At 41.1% G+C, this 23,782-nt stretch overlaps 1 protein-coding gene and 1 long non-coding RNA gene across 2 annotated transcripts in view; one reads left to right on the top strand and one right to left on the bottom strand.

Moving 5' to 3' along the window:
- The window catches only part of LOC116063139, a 22,953-nt gene extending 15,387 nt beyond the window's left edge, over positions 1-7,566 (top strand). Inside the window, exon 3 of the long non-coding RNA XR_004896942.1 lies at positions 7,452-7,566. This is a non-coding gene — a long non-coding RNA (uncharacterized LOC116063139). The remainder of the gene's footprint in view (positions 1-7,451) is intronic.
- Positions 7,567-9,603: 2,037 nt separating this feature from the next.
- Positions 9,604-23,782, bottom strand: part of LOC116062651 (chymotrypsin-like protease CTRL-1) — a 222,391-nt gene continuing 208,212 nt past the window's right edge. Inside the window, exon 13 of the mRNA XM_035999104.1 lies at positions 9,604-9,633. The gene's annotated coding sequence lies outside the window, so the exon portion shown is untranslated. The remainder of the gene's footprint in view (positions 9,634-23,782) is intronic.

Here is a 23,782-nt window from a genome sequence, read left to right as displayed (position 1 = left end):
TACAGGTGAAATAGACTTGTTTAGGTTTCTACGTATAATAAATCCCCACCATGCATCGGTTACGAAGTACTACAGTATGTGACGTTACGAAGTACTACGTATGTGATGTTACAAAGTACTACAGTATGCAACGTTATGAAGTACTATGTATATGACGGTATGACGTCCTACGTATGCGTCGGTTATGAGCCGGAAAAGAAAGAAAGAAGGTTACAGAATCGACGGCATGGCATCTCGCTAGAGCTGAGATCGGGCGTCCGAGCCCGGCCCGACACATTAACTGTATAGATAATACTGTCCTTCACCACGGTCTCATCACCTGATTAATACCGTCCTTCACCACGGTCTCATCACCTGATTAATACTGTCCTTCACCACGGTCTCATCACCTGATTAATACCGTCCTTCACCACGGTCTCATCACCTGATTAATACCGTCCTTCACCACGGTCTCATCACCTAATTAATACTGTCCTTCACCACGGTCTCATCACCTGATTAATACTGTCCTTCACCACGGTCTCATCACCTGATTAATACTGTCCTTCACCACGGTCTCATCACCTGATTAATACTGTCCTTCACCACGGTCTCATCACCTAATTAATGCATGCTGACCAACTGGCCGACAACAGTGCTGCAGAGGGGGGAGACGCGATGTAGCCCAGTTTACCTCCCACTCAGGTCAGGTCAGGACATCCACCCAGAGCTACGGGAGAAGCTGGAGAGGCAGAGCTTGCTCCCCACTGAATTAGGCTAATAAAGTCATGATTCAAAACACACAAATGCTTGGTCAAGGGCCCGGCCCGGCCCGACCCGAGGATAGCGGTGGAAAATATTAGCCTCGGCTCAGGCTCGGGCAGAGAATCTAAACTCTACATCTCGCTCATCCTCTTTAGTGATGATCAGACAAGTACAATAGTAGAGGGACTGAGTAGTCAGTAGCCGGAGAAGTTCCTGCATGTACTTATATAAACTGCTGAATGGTTAGTCTCCCTCGCTGCTCTCACATGGCGTCTATACGAGGGATACAGTATATATGTTATTCTTCGTCTTCCAAACATGTTGTGTATGTGCTGCATTAGATTATGTGTCAGGAATATGGGGTTCCAACATGTCAATAATGAGACAACTAGTCAAGTCAAGTGGGTTTAATTGTCATTTCAACCATATACACTGTATATACTGAGACGAAACAACGTTTCACCATGGATCAACCTCCAAAAATATGAGGAATACAGACATATAATCCAGGCAAAAAAGTGATGCAGTCAATGCTGCTAAATCAAGGAGGGAAAGCTGGCAGAAAATAGTTACATGACTTATCGATATCACTGCCCCAGGCACAACCTCTGACCATAATTACACTTATACTTTCCATAACGTTAAACTTTAGTTGCTGTATTATTTTTACTTTGACATAAATAATAACTGTATAATAATACTACATTACATTCATATGATTTAAAATTGAATAAATAAATCCAAGTTATTATTATTGTTATTATTATTATTATTCATATGATTTATTTTCTCTTTTTTTCCCGACAGTGTCCGTAGTCACCAAACTTCAGGAACTTCAGATACATTTCACTGAACCTCTCTCTGGGTGGACCAGGACTTTAAAAACACAGGTGTGTATCACAGGTTGGAGGGTTTTCTGTCTTCCAGTTCGTTACATCAGCTACTGCTCTGGTAGCCTCATGAGACCGTCCTGAGCTCGTGAGCTCCAGTTTTCCACTCGCAGATCAGTCTGGCATCTTGAGACAGAGAAAATTTGGAGCCGTTCGCCAAATGACCGACCAATCAGCATTGGTGTTGAGGCAGGTTTAGGTGTGACGCAACGAGAAGCGACTGGCGGCTTCCACGGATGAGATGAGCATAGCTATCGTGCAAGTTTTATCCGAAATAGAAAGTATTCCTTCATTGAAAGAAGAGCAAAAAACGGCACTGGAGGCTTTTCTTGGAGGAAAAGATGGTTTTGCTCTTCTCCCGACTGGTTTCAGCAAGAGTTTGATATATCGTTGATCTGATTGGGTGATTTGGCCTGTCTATCACCAACATAGGTGGTGATAAAGCCCGCCTCAATGGTTGTGATTGGTGCCTCGATTTGGAAAAATTGGAAATGGGCTTGAATGGGCTCTTGGCCAGACTGACTTGCAGAGCACATCTCAAATTTGCCGGAAGTTCGTCAGGGTTTTCCTAGGCTAACGGGACGGTTGGTTTAGTAAATGCACACGCGGGACACTATCCCTGGTCTCTTGAGTAAAAGTCCTGTTGGTCTTTGATGGTCTGTTAACACACACGACTGTAATAGTTAAATATAATCTGAATAATTAATGGTTATATTTATTTTTTTACCCAAAAACAAGGTAAAAACTAGAACTACAAGCAGTTATGACGGGGCCCAAGCCACCGATGCCAGTCGCCCCCGACGCCCTGGGGAGCGCGCAAAAGTGTAACCCAAAGCATAACATGGGGAGGCGAATGTCTGGAAATATCGAGAGGTTTGAGCCGCAAGGTCTGCGGTACGTTGCCATTGCAAATATCCCATTATCATTGATTGAGTAAAAGGGCCAAAACTCGTCTACTTTGACTTTAGCGCCCCCGAATGGCCAATCTATACCACATTTGGTACAGAGCTTCAGAGAAGCATGCCAATTGCAAATTTGCCATTTAAATGCATTGAGTTATTTGCCAAAACAAATAAACGTTAATTATAGCGCCCCCTAACGGCGGATCTTCGCCAAAGTTGGTAAAGACTATTGTAGCGGGATGTTGAACAATAATCTCAAGTTCGTTGCTGATACCATTTAATTTGGCCGAGATATGATATGATACGTGTGTAGTAGCGAGCTATTAAAATTTGTTTGGTCGTCAAATGCGCATACTTTAACGTAGCAAAATTCTCTTAATAGCTTTTGGTCAGGTCCATCTGGAGATGCTATCTACCAGGTTTTGTGCAGATCGGTCGCACGGCATAGGACGAGTTCGAAAAAGTTGGTTTTGCGCATTGCGCGATATTGCGAAAAAAATTTCAGCTAAAATGGGCGTGGCCTATATCATGTGATTCAGCTTGATTCAAGGAACACGACGATGTATGGTTTTCTAATGTGTGATGTGTAATGTGGGAGTTAAAGGCAAAAAAACATTATAGCGCCACCTAGTGGTCCACATGTGTAATTTTGGGTAGGTGTGTTCCATGACCCATTGTCCATCTACCCTGTCGTTCACATTAGTGTAAGTGGCGAATCTAGACTTGGGTCCCATAGGCCACGCCCACTTTGACCCCTCAGTACCCCACTCGAGGGTTGGCCTCAGGAGTGACCGTAGAAGAAAAATAATAATGGAGGAAAATCCTTAGAAAAACAACATGGTTCCACAGCCCTGCTGTGCAAACAGCGTAGCTTTGCTACTGCCGGTTCTTACGGACTCCGGCTTGGACCCCTAATTAATGTAAATTAGGTCAGAGGTCCCACGCCTCTGGAGCAACTAGGGGTTAAGTGCCTTGCTCAGGGACACATTGGTTGATGCATCACAATGGAATCAAACCCTGGTCTCCCACACCAAAGCCATGTGTCATAGCCACTGCTCCATCACCACCCCACAAATCAACAGCCTACACATCTTATGTTTTTTTTTAAAGATTATTTTTTTGGGCATTTTTCCGCCTAGGTGAGAAAGGGGAGAGAGAGCGGGGTCTTCCCCCCTCTCTCACCTAGTGATGATTTTTCTGCATGTCTTATGCAGGAAAAACATCACAAGTTGGATTTGAACCCTAGACCTCTGCATCGAGGCATAAACCTCTAAGTATATGTGCACCTACTCTGCCCACTGAGCCAACCCTGCCTCACACATCTGGTGGTTTTGAGGAGCTGCAGCATTTATTTGTGCTCAAAGCGGCTGTAGCCTACAATCACTTGATGTCTTCACCGAGTAACATTAACTCTCCTCTGCTCCGACTGCTCGTCACTTTCTCTCTCTCTTCAGCAACTGTCCATCCCACCGACACGCTAGATGAGCTGGCGCGAATATCCAAAACTTTTTGAAGTTTTTTTTACTTTCATGTCACTTTTTTCTGATGTCTTTTTTGGAAGTTTTTCTAGTTTTTTTTTTTTCTTTTCAAAATCATTTCACTGTCTACTCTGCTCAAACTCGGCATCCCCATATTTACATTTATTTTATCGTTATTAATACATACTGTGTGTATATGTTTATACTTATATTGTTTATATTCTTCTTATCTTTCTTATATTTGAATGTGTGATGTGCACAAACAACACCATGACAAATTCATTGTATGTGCAAAAATGTACTTCTCAATAAAGCCCTTTCTGATTCTGATTCTGATTCTGATTCTGTGCATTTAAATGGACTCATAGCCACTTGAAAGTGTTGCGAAGGACGTTAGTAAGAAAATCCTATCCAGCCACCACAAGACTTTGGGATTGTATTTGAAGGTGTGGAAGTCCTTAACGAGCTGCCATCAGTTACACATGCATGTGCCATGTTGTTTGGTCTCATCTTTGCTCTAAACTTGAGCTGTCCAAATGAGCCCCAATATACTTTTGATGCGCTGCAGAAACTATTCATGGAGATAAAACCACAGAAAATGACACGCAGAGTGGGCAGTATGAATGTCAAGCTCTAAATATTGGACTAATAAAAGAAACATTTCGATACAGCATGTTTTTATCTGTTATGGCTTCTTTTCAAATTTCTTAAAGGATAATAGTGTTACGATTTGGGACATTTCTGTTACCCATTTGTTCATTTCTGTTGTCTGTATTGTTTATTTGTGTATGTTCTCTTTTGTTGTATATTTTATTCTGTATATTTATGCCCCTGTTTTGTAGATTTCCTGTGTTGTATATTCTCTGGTTTTGTATATCCCGGTTGTGTTGATGTATCCTGTGTTGTGTAGTGTTGTCTGGATATATTTTGTTGTGTATTTTTCTGTTCCCGGTTGTGCGTTTCCGTTAGTTCAGTTTCCTGTTTTATTTTGATAGTCTGTTTTCTGTCTTGTCTTGTCTAGTTTTACTTCCTGTGTTTTCCTGCCTGTGTGATTGTCTGATGTGCTCCACCTGTTCCCCAGCCCTGGTGTCACCTGTCTTGCGTATTCTCGTTACCTAGTTTATTTAACCCCTGTGTTCCCTTTGTCTCTTGTTAGAGCGTTTTATATCCCGTTGTGTCCTGTCCTTGTAAGTTTGCGCCTGTTGTTTCCTGCCCGTGTTGCCGTCAGCCGGTGTTTTTCCTTTTGCTTTTGGATTTTTCTTTGAGTTTCTTCATGTGGTTTTCCAGTCTCTGTACTGCCGTTTTCAGTTTTATTAAATCCCGAAGCTCACACCATCCCCTTCCTGCCAGTATCTCTCTGTAATTGGGTCCTCAATCTCTCGCAACCTATAACAAATATAAGGGGTCATTGTTAAATGTGCAGTAAATAAGAGACAGAGAGACAGTGACAGCAAAAGTAGACTTGCATGGAAAATATCACTTTGTGTAGTGAATGTTAATGTATAATATGTCTGCAACATAAGTATGGGACTGCAATACATCGCCTGTTTAAAATGGTCAGATGCATGTGGGGTTCTAGAAATGAGCAGAAGCCAATGTGTAATGATGTAAATGACTGTGTAAATATGCAGCACTTATAAGAGAAGTTGAAAAGCTGTTCGCACCCTCAGCAGATGAACTGTATTTAAATAATGTGACATTCATACATTCTGGGTCGTTTTTCAATGGATAGCCAAGTTTAATACATCACGTTTTTATAAATGTTAAGATTTGGTAAAGGATAAGATGTGGTTAAGGTTACAGTCATTTTTTTAAGTTGATCCAAAGTACCATGTTTTTCAGTGTAAATGGTTTCTTGAAGATGGATAATCAGGCCTGCCATGACATACTTATATGTCATCATCATCATCATCATATCTCATGTCAAGTTGTCATAATACAAACATCTCAAACAATGCTTAACAATGCAGTGTCATAATTTACCAAATCACAGTTAATGACATGAACATTCATAAAGACTCCTTCATGTCCATGATGGTGTCATGTCAGTCTTCTGAACATCCCTTCAATTAAAGTGATCTCAGATTTAACAAAATGACCATGAGCTCATGTAAACACTGCAGGCTATTACAGTGTTTTAAAGCTAAAGAGTTGTTACAGTTTAGTTTAGAGAAATAAAGCCTTCAAAAATCTTCAAAACCCGCCTATTAATCACATCAATAGGCCTCCTTTTACATTTTTTTGGGGGGGCATTTTCGGCCTTTATTTGATAGAACAGCAGAGAGAGAGAGAGAGAGAGAGAGAGACACATGTAGCAAAGGGCCACAGGTCGGAGTCAAACCCGGGCCCTAACCCGGGCAAGCGCTCTACCAACTGTGCTAACCGGGCGCCCTATTGATGATCAGGTTAACCCTTGTGTTTTCTTCACGTTGACCATGCACTTGTTGTTCTCCCGTGTCAAAATTGACCCGGTCTGTTTGGCCAGTTTATAAAGCATGAAATATAAATTATCACCCAATTCTGTATTACATCTTCTTAGCCAACTTCTTTACAACCTATTACCACTAGTTTTACACTTATGTTTTTGATATATGGTCAAAATCCTCATTTATATAAAATTATACCTAATTTCTGATTTAAAAAAAGCTGAAATTATGAATTATTTTGACTAACATTTGAGATCAACAGGAACATATGTTGATGGATTTTCACAGACTGGTATAAGTCAGAGTTTAGTCAGGATACTGTTTTGAAACCATTTCAATTTTTTTAATGGCAGCCAATAATCACACTTGTTGTCCTCCTGGGTCAAAATTAACCCTGTCTGTTTTACCACTAGTTTTACAGTAATTTTTGGAATTGATGGTGAATAAACTTCATTTACATGAAATAATACCTCATTTTGGAGTAAAATAAGCATAAATTAAGAATTATTTTCATTATAGTTAGATCAGATGCATCTATGTTTGTGGATAATCACTGACTGGTATATGTTAGTGATTTGTCAGGGTATGGTTTGAAATCATTTTATTATTTTTAATGGCAGCCAATAATCACACCTGGTGTCTTCCTGGGTAAAAAGTGACTTAGTCTGCTTTGCGTGTTTATAAATCATAGAAAATTATAATTAATCACTCAATTCTGTGTTACCACATTTATCCAACTTCATTCTAACTTATCACAACTAGTTTTACACTTATTATTTTTATTTATGGTCAACATACCTCATTTACATGAAATTATACCTACTTTCTGAGTAAAATGAGTTGAGATCATTAGTTGTTTTGGATTAATGGCTGGTATGTGACAATTACTATATCCCCAGGTTAAAATTAACTGATGCAATAGTATTCACAAACAATGGAGAGCTAACAAAAAGGACAAAACTAATTTACCGAAAATTGTCTTGTCTCCATTTAGGAAAAGACACATCAAAGTGTGTGTCTGTGTACATTTTTATATCAGGACAGCTCAATTGTGTGATATATTGCAGGTCTCAGCTGTTTGTGTGTGTGTGTGTGTGTGTGTGTGTGTGTGTGTGTGTGTGTGTGTGTGTGTGTGCGCGCAAGTAATGTGCTACTTATACCCCTCAGAAGTGAGTATTATGCTAGTTAAGTGATATTGTGAAGATGCTGCGTGTCACTGGTCCAGGAGTTTGTGTATTGTACTGCATCGGTATTATTTGTGTCCCTGTACTGGTTTTCTTCATGTGGACATAAATAAATGATTAAAATGTGCGTGTGTGCACGTCTGCATGTACATGTGTGTCTGTGTTCATCTGCTGAAAAGAAAAGTAGTGTAATCTATTGCCCTATGCAACGGGTGTGCACGTGTGTGTGTGTGTGTGTGTGTACGTGCATGCAAGTTCATGTGCTGAAAAGCACAATAGTGTGATCTTTAGCAGGTCTCAGCTACTGTGTGTGTGTGTGTGTGTACACGCGAGCATGTGCATGTTCATCTGCTGAAAATCATAATGATCCATTGCCCAATTTCAGTATGTTGTGTTTGTGTGTGTGTGTGTGTGTGCGAATGCATGTGCGCACAGACACGTGTACATGTGCATGTTTGTTGTCCATGTGTGTGTTTGGGTGCATTTCCATGTGCTGGAAAACACAATAATGTGATCCATTACATGAGGTAGTTACTAGAGTTGAGCCGGGTACGGATAAAGCACTTTTGCCGAGTACGAGTATTATCCGAGTAATACGAGTCACTATCTGTGCTCGGATTGAATAAAAATCTTCATTTTGCGTTCTGTGATAGGCTAGTCGTCACAGAGCCCCTCCCCTACACACATACAGAGTTATTGTGTTGCTGTGTCCCGCTCTGCTCACTCACACAGAACAACTCTCTCTCTCTCTCTCTCTGTCTCTCTGTCTCTGTCTCTCTCTCTGTCTCTCTCTCTCTGTCTCTGTCTCTCTCTCTGTCTCTCCCTCAGTCACTCAGGTTCGGGGGTCTTTTCCGTTAACGTTTAGTGTTTTTTCAGCTTCAGGTTTGTTTTTTACTTCGGTTTGTAGTACTTCCTTATTAACCAGTAGAGTTCTGGTAAACGTGGGGTTTGTAGTCCTTCCTTATTAACCAGTAGAGTTCTGGTAAACGTGGGGTTTGATCAGACGTGGTTCTTGGTAGAAGAGACTCGCGTTGCGTCTCTGCCTGTCGGAGATATTTTTTCTTTTTTAAACCGTCAGCTGGCTCTAAACAGATCTGAAAAACAGCGTCAGACTATTTGATCCGTAGAACACAGTCCCCCCCCGCCCCCTCTCTCTCTCTCTCTCTCTCTTACTCACTCACACACACACACACACACTCACATACCTGGTGTGGAAATAAAAAAAAAAATAAAAAATCACACTGATCATAAAAAAATTAAGTTAAAAAAATAAAGTTATGTTGAGTATGAAAACTCTTGTTCATTACATTTTACTTCATAATTGCAACCGCATGTGTTGTATTCATTGTTGCAAAACTTGTTCTGTATATAGTTTGTTTATCGTGACCAAAACCATTACACTGCCCAAGTACAGATACAGATAATTCATATGGTTAACAGATACAGATAATGCTGTACTCGCTCATCCCTAGTAGTTACATTACATTACGTGTCATTTAGCTGACGCTTTTATCCAAAGCGACTTACAATTGCTATATATGTCAGAGGTCACACGCCTCTGGAGCAACTAGGGGTTAAGTGTCTTACTCAGGGACACATTGGTCAATGTATCGCAGTGGGAATCAAACCCGGGTCTCCCACACCAAAGGCATGTGTCATATCCACTGTGCCACCACCACCCCCCTAGTTCTCAGCTGCTGTTTGCATGAATGTGTATGTTTGTGGGTGCGTGTGTGTGTGTGTATGTTCATCTGCTGTAAAATGCAATAGCGCCCCATTGCACCACAAATGCTATAAAATTAAATAAAACACCTAAAATTCAATGAAAGTAGTGATCATTCATTTTACTTGCGAAGAACATCATCGGGAACCACTTATGTTATTTTTGGTTAATTTGGTTGAAATAAACCCATATTTCTGATAAAGAAACTTTGAAACTGGGTCAAATTTGACCCGAAGACAACAAGAAGTTTAAAGAGATGCTCAGTTGGCGGCGATGGTCTGGTCCAGGGCGCGTTGACGACCAGAGTCCAGGTGCCGGCCTTCTGGCAGACCAGAGGACCGCCGGAGTCGCTCTGAAACACACAACCCAACGTAAAGAACAGGAAGGAAACTACCCAACGTAAAGAACAAGAAGGAAACAGCCCAACAACTATTTCAGCTTTCAGCTGCTTTAACCACTAAGTGAAGTAAACAAGCCCCTTTTTGCCGGCGTTAGCGCCCCTCACCTTGCAGACAGAAGCTCCGGACGCTCCAGCGCAGATCATCAGATCGGTGACCTTCTTCTGATAGTAACTGCGGCACTGCTCATTGGTCAGCAGGGGGAGGGCGACCTGCTGCAGACGGGCGGGGGTGTAGGGGGGCTGCAACACACACACACACACACACACACACACACACACAAATATCACTGATCAACACCCAGCGAACAACCAGGGGTCAAAGGTCAGAGGCCATCCATACAGAGACCCTACATGTTAGAGGCAACATCTCTTTTTTACAGTTTTCAGGGGTGATCCAGAATGAAAATCTGCTCGAGCAACATTAACTGTGATTCAACACAAAAACTAACTTTTGGACGGACAGATTTGTCAGATGTTTGATGATTGCTGGGGGGTGACCTTACAGAGTTGTTATGTAATTTTATTGATTGTTGGAGCAGGCGAGGCAAAAAACATTTCGGTGTGAACAGACAAAGTTTTGTCTTATCTGTCAGAGTTGTCCAGGAAGACCCAATGCCCCCCTGAGCGAACCCTCCTTCTGACAAACAAACTGCTAACAGAGAAGACGCCCCAACTCAGATTAACTATGGAACATCTCCACGCGGAGGTAGATCTTATATTCATTAACAAACTCCTCCTACAGATTTAACCCCATGGACTTAAACCTTAAAAACCTTAACGATGAGAAGTTATTAAAAAACTTTTTTGTTGAACGATGCTGGTGTGACGTGCACAAGGAAGATGGCATGATGACACCTGGCGACCTCCATGATCTGGATGTCCGGATTGTCGGAGTAGCGGTCATGCTCTCCAAGGACCACAAGGTCGGCCATCCTGCGGGGAGACAACAGAAACACCTGAAGGAACTCATACTAAACATTGTTCATGTTGAGGTGGACATTGATCCCATAATAACTTTTCAGATTTTCAGACACCCTTGTGTTGTCCTCGGGTCAAATCTGACCCGATTTCAATGTTTTTTATATCAGAATTGAAATTGAATTTAAATTTGTTGTTGAGAGGATAATCCCTTGAGATGAGGCATCTCGTTTTCAAGGGGGTCCTCAAGACATAAGACAAAGACAATACAGAACATGTACATTCACACTCGCTAGAGCTCTCCCTCATCCCGTCTCGCCCACCCTACCCACCCCACCGACTCCTTATTAAAAACAAATCCATGTATAATACATATTGCAGTATTAAGATGCATGACAACATTTAGCCCATACATACACATATACATACATATATATATATATATATATATATATATATATATATATATATATATACACATACATACATACATAATATACATACGCACACCTAAACCCATACTCTTATGTATACACATAAATAAAAGGAAAGGACAAAAAGTATCCCAAATATATGGGTATACAAAAGAAAATTCCATTCATACTTAAGGAAAACATTTACAGCAACAGTTTGCATGCTAGTAAGTAAAGATCGATGTTTTGAAGGAGTACAAAGAAGTGACAGATCTTAGAGACCCAGGCAGGCTATTCCAGTCTGAAGGGGCTTTAAATTTAAAGGTACGTACATCATTCTCTTTATTGATGATTGGCACAGTGAAGAAGGATATTGAACATTCACTAACACAACTAATGTTAACTAGTCCTGAAACACAGAAAACACGTTCACTAACAACTAATGTTAACTAGTCCTGAAACACAGAGAACACGTTGACTAACAACTAATGTTGTGACATTAAAAAAGCCATCGCCAATAAAGAAGCCGTTGTTGCAATGTTTCTGGACATTGAAAAAGCTTATGATATACTTTGGAAGGAGGGGTTGTGCATTGCACTTCATGATGCGGGAATCAGAGGAAGAATGTTTAATTGGATTAAGAATTTTTTAAGTAATAGGACAATTCAGGTAAGGGTGGGAAGTGAATTATCAGAGGAGCTTCGGGTCGAGAATGGAACCCCTCAAGGTAGTGTTATAAGTCCGGTTCTTTTTAATATACTACTAGTTAATGGTATCCCAGATAGCAATTTATCTTTGGCCCAAATGTGGCCCACATATGCAGTTCTCTTATGGCCCACATTTGGCCTTGAATGACGGCGCTGACCTCAGGTGAGTGTGGCTCCCGAAACTCAGCCACAGGTCCCCCTAATGTGGCCCAAATATGCAGTTCTCTTATGGCCCACGTTTGGTTTAGTTTGAAATGTAAACAGACTACAGATAACTAGTTACCCAGTTTAAAAAGTAACCATTTTAATTACTTTATCAAAGTAGTGAAATTTATTACATCTGATTACTTTTTGATTAGTATTCTAAACATGTTTATAACTGGGCTATACAGCTGAATAACAGTGAATTTAAACCAGGCAGTTTAAACCTCACAGTAGTACCAACATAGTCAGACTTATAAAATGCAATATCTACATAAAGCTACATATAAGCTTTTTAATTGAAAAGATTTTTTCAGATGTAACCCCATTGTAATACTAAATTAATTACATTTTTCCTCAGTGACTAGTTACATGCAGTTTCTTGCTCCCAAACCTATAGAAACACAGTGAACCAGCAGCTATCAGGGTGCGGCAGCTGACTGATGTGCATTCGCAGACTCAAACAGTTTAGAATTACAAATTTACAAATGTTCCCTAAATACCTCAATTGCCTCAGAAATGCCATGGTAGATGCTTGCTAGCCCTAACCCTGCACCCAGAGAACCTCTAGTGCATACTACATACATAAGTCAGACGGGTGTATGGTAAAAGTTAGCTTGAAAATAAAGTTTTTAGGCAGCTTGGACTGAATTTTGTAATGCTTTTTATTTGCACATTTAACAGTTAAGACTGGTCCTGGCTGGTTTCTGTCTCAAGTTCTCTGGCTGTTTCTGTCTTTTTAACTCTGGAACTTGGAGATTGTTTCAAGCTACAAATTGCCTTGAACCTTTCCAAACTCAAAAGTGGGCCTATGTTGACAATACCTGACCAATTTGGTATTCCTAGCTTCATGTTTAGGTTAAGTGTGTTCAGTATTATAGTTTTGTCATTTTAAGAAAAAAGGAACACATACCAATATTGAACATTTGAAAACACACTAAAAGAAAATTAATCTTAACATTTACTAAAATAGAACATGTTAATAGTATAAAATGAATCTTAACCAATCTATAAAACACAATAAAACAACTATTTACGTGTGTGTGTGTGTGTGTGTGTGTGTGTGTGTGTACCCCCAGGATCCTCCAACTTAAATTCAAGGCTTTTTAAGACCTTTTTAATACCATTTCAACTTAAATTCAATGCCAACTTCGTACCCATTCCGACAGAAGTATGAGGGGAAAATGTAAAATCTGTAAACATTTTTCAACCCTAGAAAATAATGATGTACAAGTAGGCTACTTGAATTAAATAAAACATTTTATTTAAATTATCAGTCATTTAATACAATTTACTGAATAATAATATAATCGAATTAAATAAGATATATTACACTGCATAATTTTACTTTTACTTTTGGTACTTTAAGTATATTTTGATAATACTTTTGTACTTTAACTTAAGGGAGATGTTGAATGCAGGACTTGTAACTGACAAGTAACTTGTAACTCTACACAGTTTTTTTCTACTTTTACTGCAATACATGATCTGAGTAAGTCTTCCACCTCTGGAAATCACCAATAACAGTCATGCATGAAAACCTGCAGCAATGTTTAACACTGAAAACACACAGCTCAGTTCAGCGTTTACTTGCAGCTCTGCTACAGTAGCAGATAGCCGTTAACATTACCTGCCGGTCACATCGTCTCTAAATAGTCCGCTCACACTGAAGTCCTGCACAGATCAAGAGATGTTAGAGTCCGATGACTGCTCGATACGCTGCCCTTCTCGCCCTCTCTGAAATCTTTTTAGACAGGTTGAGTTGAGCCTCGAGCGCAGTCAGCGCCACCAGCCTGCCGTACTGGCTCGTCCTGAGGGCCTTCTCTGGTGTCTGTTGAGGAAAACAAACACAAAACACAGAGTGAGGTCTGATGTAACAGACATAAAATGGACTGAGTCTTTAAAGTACATATCTTAGGAGTTTTACTTACATTTTGTAGCCTCGCTATAAACTCCCTCTCCTCCTTCAGTCCCGAGGTCCCTGACTCCTGGTAGGGGACAGGGGTTTCGTCCTCGGAACTGGAGGAGGAATCAGGATTGCGGGACCTCTTCCTGGTGGTGGAGGCTTCTGGTGACTCTGGTGATGGTACAGTGGGGGTGAGGGCCTGGCGGAAATCCCTCATCCTCTTTGACTGGGCCACGTTCAGGCTGAGGGCGTAGAAGCAGTCAGCTGTGGCCGTGTTGTGGCACAAAGGTGGCCACCATCTTCTGCTGCTCGGCAGACAGGTTGTTCTTTGCCTTAAAACAGTAGAAGAGAAAAGATTGCTACAGCCAGCATATAGCTTTCTGATCACGGTCGGAAACTAAGCAATCAGGAAAAGTTAACACATTGAACATTTAAAATTAAACAGCTGATTAACGTGAGCTTGTTGCCCTGTGTGAGCTGATGACCTCATCTGTTGACATTTCTGAATGCCTTCCTACAGCTGCTTCATAAAAGCTTTCCACACAAACTAACGTACATGTGTCATTAGTATAGAAAAAAAAATTTGATTTTAACTGTGTCGGGCTCAGACACAAACTTCTTAATGCCTGTCGGACGCGGGCCGGGCTCGCACAGAAATATTCGGCCCGATCCAGACTCTAGTGTGTGTGCATAACGTTATGAGCAGTTTGCAGTTCACTGTGCCGCAAACTGCTCACATCATCTGTACCGATGATCTAACATGTCCAGGGATACCATATATCGTCTGCAAAAACTCCCACAGTTGTGCACAAGGTCTAGGATACTGTACATCAAAAACATAAAAAGCCTTAAAGCAGGCATCTACTGCCCCAAGAAGAGATGGGTGCTCCAGGGCATGTCCATGCACTATAACAAAGGCTTGCGATAACTGATGCCTGTCCCCAAGAAGAAGCACACGTGGGACCTCTGTGCTTGTCCTTTTCGTAAGGTATTCAGCGATGTTTGTTCCAACCTGTAGAGAGAAAAAAAACTTTATAAGACACCTTTACTTCAGATATTAAACCTCAGGCATAAGCTTGAGTGATAAAATGAAGGCCAAAATTATATATAATCTATGTGGATTTAAATTATGTATTAAGTAATGGGTTAACAACTGGAAAACTGTGTCTTTCTGTGTTTGCTCTAACAACATTTCGTTTTAATAATGATAACAATAAACTGAAACAGATCATTGTTGTGCAGTGGTTTGGTCTGACGCATTTGTGTGACAGGTCTGAGAGAGGGAGGTAGTAGAGGATGGATACCCCAACTGAGCCCGACTGGACCCAATGGGCCAGGCCGGGTTTGGGCAGATATTTAGAAATGATGTTCGGGTTCAGTCACATCACAACCAATTTTAAGCGGGAAATAAAAGGAAAATGTATTGAGGTCTGCAAATCTTCAGACAATCTGTTACAATACTTGCTGACGCTTGTTTTATTTGTTACATTTGTATTAACTCACAGGCTGCTCACCTATGAAAGCTTTTGTAGATTCGGCGTAGCTGGGGCGGACCGTCTTCCTCCGGATTTTGTAGGTGCTGGGGTCACCACAGGTAGCAGAAGCAAAGCGATGTGCCTGTCTGCAATATTGCAAGCATAAAAGTCAAATGTAAAAATATCACATTCTGGCGACTACATTTCAAAATGCAAAAAAGATTCCCTGACCTTGCTCTGACTTTACTACAAAATGCTCAAATTCCTTGATTTTCCGTGCCTGGTATAGACCCTCTTAAATGTCACGGCATTCCAGAAATGTAGTATAGTGCATGCAGAGCAATGCATTATATTGTTCTTTTCTTGTTCCTTCTTTTTATCATTATTCTTCTTCCAGGCCCTAATTTGACTAGAACCGCTTGCTGTAGAAATTCCATTCAAAATATTGATGAGTTGGTCCTTGTGCAAATTTTGGGTCTATGTCTTGTCATGTGATTTATACTTTGAGTTACTGAATAAGAACTAATAAGCTCTTTGTGACATCAGTGAAACTTCATTGAACTCAATCTAACTTAATTACATTTGCAGCACCTGATCATTGATTAAAATGTGTGAAGTCCAGAGAAAATTTAACTCAGGTTCTTTTTTTCTGCGTGGAAACTGGTCAAATACTAAGCCGTCCAGAGACATGTTTCGTTGATCGGACCAGTATTATACTAAAATATCAGTGATCATAAAACCATTTATTTGTAACAGCAGGCCTAGGCTATTTTCAGACTATTTGTTGATTTACAGCAGGATTGTTAAGTGCTGCATCAAAACCAAACCTACAGGATATATTGTTGCATTTCGGGGCAGTGGTATCAGAAAATATTACCGGCAGATACCCACATTTACAATATCAGTATTGGACATGAAAAAGTTGTATTTTGCCATTCTTATTCATAGTACATATATGTCTTTTACTAAAAACTTATAAGCTTTTATAAAATGTGCCTACCTTCAAATGTAGAGAGTAAATCACCCAGGTCCCATTCTACCAGTTTATTTTGAACATGATCATCCATCTACAGGAAAACAATAATAATAAAAAACATTACAAAGCTGCCATATATCACTTTCAATAAGCATTCAGAAATGTCAAGCAAGCAAGCGGTCATTCTCATTACGCCAACAACATTTGACAGCTAATAACATAATGAATAATCAAGAATAGTTATTTTGGCAGGCAACACACGCGCGCGCGCGCGCGCGCACACACACACACACACACACACACACACACAATTCACTGCCAGCACAGGTTAGAATCAGCCAATTTCTATATTGCATAGTGGAATTCAGCTGCATGGAGGTAAAGTACTCCGTGACAATAGCTCATGCAGGTCAAATTTAACACGTTGGTCCCAATTGATTAGACTGACGCAAGACTTCTTTGCCAGGTTGTTCACTAACTAAAATGAACCTATTGGCGGGAACCGGCGATGTGTTCGCCTGTCTTTGTCAGCATTACAATTTGTATTTTGTATTTAAAGGAACTACATAAAGTACTTAATACATAACATTTAGTAACGTTACACAAACAGCTAAAACACATGCAAGCCTGAGCATTCAAAGTAGGCTACATAATCACTGAATACAAATTTCGCTCTTTTTTCTGCATGTTCACAATTCAGCAAGCAAGATGGCGGCATTCGTCTTTTAACACAGTCACGGTCATTCGTAACGTTAACGTAACGTAGGCTGAGGACGGTTACCGGTGAAAAAAAATTTGCCGCGCATTTTAACACTTCTAAATTAAAATATCCAAAACTAATTTACCGTTGGCAATGTCCGTACGTTACTAACGGTCGGTGGATTAGCTAACGTTAGTAACGTTTTATTCATAAACCGCTCCTTAAACCGAGCTAGCTACCAAGCCAATGTAGCATACAATGACTCAGATATATCTTAATAAAAAAGAAAACCGATAGACAACGTAACTTTGAATGTGCAAACAGACATAGAAGATAACAACGATACAGCTTTGAAATGTCTCCATTAACGACTCCTTTGAAATAACGTTAATTAAGTTAAATGTCACACTTCATAAGCTAGCTAGCTAGCAGCTGGCTAGCTTATGTGAGTCATTGTATGCTACATTGGCTTGCTAGCTAGCTAGCTAGGTTAGTGCCATGACAAATGTTAGCACGCTAAAACGTAGCTAACGTTGATTTAGCTCGGTTTAAGGAGCGGTTTATGAATAAAACGTTACTAACGATAGGTAATCCACCGACCGTTGGTAACATTCGGACATTGCCAATGGTAAATTAGTTAAAGTATTTTAATTTAGAAGTCTAAAAATGGGCGGCAATTTTTTTTACAGCTAGCAGCTAACTAGCTAAGTTACGTTAGCTAATGTAACATTAGAGTTTATTCTAGAAGCACTGTTTAACAAAACACATTTTCAGCAACAAACTACCGGTAAAATGAGAATGCTTACCTCGCCTCCCTGCTCCGGGAACCAGATGTGGTTTTTAAGAAAACCTGCTGCTGTTCCGAGTCATCGAGAGCGAGAGACGACGATGTGGGGTGACTGGGGGTTACGTCAGTTGAAGAGGTGCGCTTGTTTTTCCCTGTGTGAAGATCCAGCGGGCGGGGTGTCAGATAGAGCGATCTCTTCAATGTGTTTCTGTCTTCGCCCGCCGTAGTTCTTTGCTGGTATTTATTTGTAACGCAAATCGTGATAGGATTTATATTTAATAACGTTACTTGAATAAAACGAAGCTAAAACATAAAGTTATTATTCTAATATCGTTAGACTGTTTTTAAACTAAGCTAAACCATCTGATCTAATCTACGAAACAAACGTTTTTTATACGTCTTTTATGTCACGTTTTTTATTCTTCCCATACCATGTCATGACTCGTGTGTGTGTGTGTGTGTATATATATGCGTGTGTGCGTGCGTGCGTGCGTGCGTGTTAAAACAATGTCATCCAAAATAAGGCGGATCAGCAGTGTTGAAAAACTGAAGCCTGGATTTCGTTCAACGTCATCAACCCAATGCAATGGGTTATAATATGTTTAACCATTTTGTAACCCAATTATGGGTAAATTTATACATTTCAGGCTTAACCCAGCATATGAGTAACCAAATTAACCCAGCATTTTTAAGTGTGTAGGGTTTTCCCTCAATGTCCTATATATGCCTTCCTGCTTCATTTCTTCTTGTATTGAGGAACAATGTGGGTTGATTACTGTCATTTTTATTTTGCTTGACCAACAGGTTGCTGGTTTGATCCCTGGAGTGACAGGATAAATGTGGGCAGTCAAGTGAAAGAGCAGCACGCCCTTCTTTTTCATTACCACTGCTGAAGTGCCCTTGAGAAAGGCACTTAGCCCACACATGCCTTAGTGGAGATGTTCAATAGCCAATAGATATGACTGTGTGATTGTGGTGGGCAGCTTTTAGAATAATAATAAATGAAATCAGTTTACACAATTTTGTTTTTGTTTTTTACATTTCCCTTCTTATAAAAAAGTCATACCAGTTTTATCCACTTCAGAAATGCTAGCTAATAGCCTTGCATGAAATTATGAGATAAATGAGACATTTTCCAACATTTTAAAGGGACAGCATATTTACCAAGTGTATGTGTATGTACAGTTGTGCAGTTAAATGTACAGTACAGGAAGTGATGTCAGAACTCAGATTTATTCAGAATAAGGATTATTGTTGAGTCACAACAGTGCCATTACAGGGAGAGAGACATTTTCATAATATTATTTATAATATTTAGTTGGTATTTTATTTTGTTATGTTATCCACGTCATAAATGTGATATTGGTGTAAACATCATTGCATTTAAAATGGGAGCGGAATATATTTTTTAAACTCAAAATGCTGAGATGTATTACAGTAAAAGTCAATAATTTAAAAATGTGTCTATCCAGTGGCATATGAATATTCTGCTGTTGTAGTCAATCTTCAGCATTTTATGCATTTTGTGGTCTGAGATACTTTTGCGCACACCACTGTAATTGAGTTGTCCCCAAATATTGCTGAGACATGACCTATCAGGGATAACATAATGCAATGCAGTGTGGTGTCATGGGGGAGTGACATTCAAAATAATCAAATATCAAATAAATAGTCTAGATTTATTTGCCTCATAACATCACTATATACTTCCACATAACTCTTATTAAGGCTATCTGCTCTACAAGACAGGCCAGCATACTTCATCCATAAAATGTGGTCTGGCTCACACAGCCCTTGTTGTAACCCTGGCTCTTTACATTGGGACCACCACCTGACAGTCGGCGCAACCTAGGTTGGGCCCGGCTTCTTACATTTGGGCCAGGTCTGGCCCACACGACACTCACCATAACCTAAGTCAGGCTTGGCTCATTTAATTTGGGCCACATCTGGCCCACACGACACTCACCGTAACCCAGGTCGGGGCCGGCTCCTTACATTTGGGCCAGGTCTGGCCCACACGACACTCACCATAACCTAAGTCAGGCTTGGCTCATTAATTTGGACCAGGTCTGGCCCACACGACACTCACCGTAACTCATGTAGGGCCTGGCTCCTTACATTTGGGCCAGGTCTGGCCCACACGACACTCACCGTAACCCAGGTCGGGGCCGGCTCCTTACATTTGGGCCACATCTGGCCCACATGACAGTTGCCCTAACCCAGGTCGGGCTTGGCTCATTACATTTGGGCCACATCTGGCCCACGACACTCACTGTAACCCAAGTCAGGCTTGGCTCATTTCATTTGGGGCACATCTGGCCCACACGACACTCACCGTAAACCAGGTCGGGGCCGGCTCCTTACATTTGGGCCACATCTGGCCCACGAGACTCACCGTAAACCAGGTCGGGGCCGGCTCCTTACATTTGGGCCACATCTGGCCCACATGAGACTCACCGTAAACCAGGTCGGGGCCGGCTCCTTACATTTGGGCCACATCTGGCCCACATGACAGTTGCCCTAACCCAGGTCGGGCTTGGCTCCTTACATTTGGGCCAGGTCTGGCCCACACGACACTCACCGTAACCTAATTCAGGCTTGGCTCATTAATTTGGACCAGGTCTGGCCCACACGACACTCACCGTAACTCATGTAGGGCCTGGCTCATTACATTTGGGCCAGGTCTGGCCCACACGACACTCACCGTAACCCAGGTCGGGGCCGGCTCCTTACATTTGGGCCACATCTGGCCCACATGAGACTCACCGTAAACCAGGTCGGGGCCGGCTCCTTACATTTGGGCCACATCTGGCCCACATGACAGTTGCCCTAACCCAGGTCGGGCTTGGCTCATTAATTTGGGCCAGGTCTGGCCCACACGACACTCACCGTAAACCAGGTCGGGGCCGGCTCCTTACATTTGGGCCAGGTCTGGCCCACACGACACTCACCGTAACTCATGTAGGGCCTGGCTCATTACATTTGGGCCAGGTCTGGCCCACACGACACTCACCGTAACTCAAGTTGTGCCTGGCTCATTCCATTTGGGCCACATCTGGCCCACATGACAGTTGCCGTAACCCAAGTCAGGCGCGGCTGATTACAAGTGGGCCACATCTGGCCCACTCAACATTTGCCATTGCCGTAACTGAGCCTTAAGTGCCAAAAGTGGCACAAATTTGGCCCAAATGTGTCTGCTATCTGGGATGTTTAGCAGAGTGGGGAAAGAATTTCAGTTTTCATTGTTTGCTGATGATGGGGCCCTCTGGAAGCGAGGGAGGAACCTTTCCTATACTTTTGGCCAAATTCAAACTGCTTTGGAGAGGTATCTGAATGGGCTAATGATTGGGGCTTTAAAATATCAATAGAAAAAACAAAATACATGGTATTTGGACATAAGAAGAAAATGCCAACATGGCTAATACAAATATATAATACAACTTTTGAAAGAGTAAAAAACTTTAACTTCTTGGGGATGTGGTTAGATGAAAGACTGACATGGAGGAAACATATTGAGATGGTTTTGTCTAAATGTGGGGAAATAATTAATGTTCTAAGGTGTGTGTCCGGGTCTGATTGGGGGCTGATAGTGACTCTATGATGATGATATACAGAGCAATGATAATATCAACTATTGATTATGGCTCTATGGTATATGGGTCAGCAGCCCCTTCAGTGATTAGTCAAATTGATATAGTCCAAGCAAAAGCCCTTAGAGTGTGTAGTGCAGCGTTTCGTACAACTCCAATACCGGCGCTATTAATATAAACAGGGGAGATGCTGTTAGGTATAAGAAGACGTAAACTGGGGTTGAAGTATTTAATGAAAGTAAAAGGACAGACTGGAAAATTACCAACAAAAAACCTGTTGATTCAGCATTGGGAGTTAATGGGAACAGCAAGATTGGTTGTAACAAACTTTACAGAAACACTTCTATCTATCTATCACTCATCTATGGCAGATGAAATTGGTATTGTGAATTTGAATGTATGTCCACCAATATGTCGTTCAGATGTACCTTTGTGTTTGATTCCAGATCCCATTGTTGATTTATATTTTTTGAAAACAAGCAAAAGAAAGATGTCAGAGGGGGTAGTGGAGGAGATAAAATCCCGGCAGTGTCAAATGTGGGGAGGCTACCTACAAATTGTCAAAACTCATTAATATTAATTTTTACTAATTTCAGCTACTTTAGATACTGCTGGGTAGCTTAAACCGTAATATCATAATTTATTAGTTTAATTATCATTATTATTATTTAGTTTTCATCTGAATATGCAAAATAACTAACAGACATGATCAAATACATGTAGTGGAGTAAAAAGTACAAAATTGGCTTCCAAATTGTATTGGAGTAGAAGTATAATGTTCCAAAAATGAAAATAAGTAAGAACAAATCCCTTAAAATTGTACTTAGGCACAGTACTCAAGTAAATGTAATGTTCTCATTAAGGTAGTCTCACACAATGTTTGTCTTTTTTTAATTTAGGCTTTATTTCACATAGTCATTGTTCCTGTTTTTTGCAAGACTGTGTGTAAAGCAAACACGTGTTGCAACTGTGCCCACAATTTGGAGAAATCATAATAATAATAATAAAATAATAATAATACATTTAATTTATAATGCACTTTTCATCAAAGATCTCAAAGTGCAACAGGTTAAAAACACAAAAAAATAAATAAAAAAATAAGCAGTTTAAAATACAACAAAGAAAAGAAACAAAAAAGAAAAAATTCTAAAGGGGACCAAAAGCTTTGCTAAAAAGAAATGTCTTAAGACCTTTTTTAAAACAGTCAGTGGATTGAGGTGCCCTCAAGGTGTCAGGGAGGGCGTTCCACAGACGTGGGGCAGCAGCACAGAAGGCCCTATCTCCCTGAGTATCTTGTCCTGAGGCTGGTTCTGGGTAAGTGGAGGAGGTTGGAGTGAGTGGAGCGGAGGGAGCGTGTTGTGTTTTGTGGGTTGATGAGTTCTTTGAGGTAGGGGGGGGCATGTCCATGGATGCATTGATGTGTGAGGAGGGAAACCTTGTACTCAATCCTGGTGGAGACGGGAAGCCAGTGGAGTGAGTGGAGAATGGGGGTAATGTGCTCATGTTTCCGCACTCTCATCAGGATCCTAGCTGCAGAGTTTGGATGTACTGAAGCCTCTGCAGACTCTTTCTAGGAATCCCAATGAGCAGTGCGTTACAGTAGTCCAGTCTGGAGGAGACAAAGGCATGAACCAGCTTTTCGGCATCTGAGATGTGAACACAAAAAGGCTTTCACAACTCAGCACCTCTGATTCTAACCACACAGAAGGGTTGTGTAAAGATCAGTTAGAGGCATTGTCGTCCTGGCAACCCAAAAGTAGATTTCATCAACGGCCTATAACTGATCCCTACAGTATCAGTCATTTCTAACCATGAATAAAAGGTTGCCTCATGCTGTAATTACACGTCTCTGAAGATTCGTGAAAATTTCTCTGCAAACTTTTTACTTTTACTTACTTACATGTAGTTGGCAGTTGAAATGTATCTCATGTAATATATCCAACAGATTCTCACTCCCACCTCGTAAAATACGGACGCTTGGTCAGGTGCCTTTGTTTGTGCCGTTGTTATTGATGCTAAAAGTCTCCTTTAGCGTCATATAACGCGCTTTATCTAAACGTACTTGGTCGGGACTATTGGCGTCCCATTTGACGCAGTTATGTTAAGGAAAAGGTTGTGGGTGGGCTGACGTTTCCGTGACGCGCGGGAAGAACGGGACGGTTAAGGAAGAAAGCGACTTCAGGAAATGTGCCACGTGGGACACTAACCCCGGTCTCCTGGGTGAAAGTCCTGTGTTTGACCCATCCACCCCCCAACCAACAGTGCCCAGGAGTTAAACTGGCACCTCTGCAGACACTGCCAGTCAACAACCTATACTTAGTCCAAACAGGGACTCAAACCACAACCTTCCATTTCCCAAGCC

The sequence above is a fragment of the Sander lucioperca genome, chromosome 3 (genome assembly GCF_008315115.2).
Source record: "Sander lucioperca isolate FBNREF2018 chromosome 3, SLUC_FBN_1.2, whole genome shotgun sequence".
Lineage (NCBI taxonomy): Eukaryota > Metazoa > Chordata > Actinopteri > Perciformes > Percidae > Sander > Sander lucioperca.
Note: the sequence above shows the minus strand (reverse complement) of the source record. Positions and strands in the feature narration are given on the sequence as shown.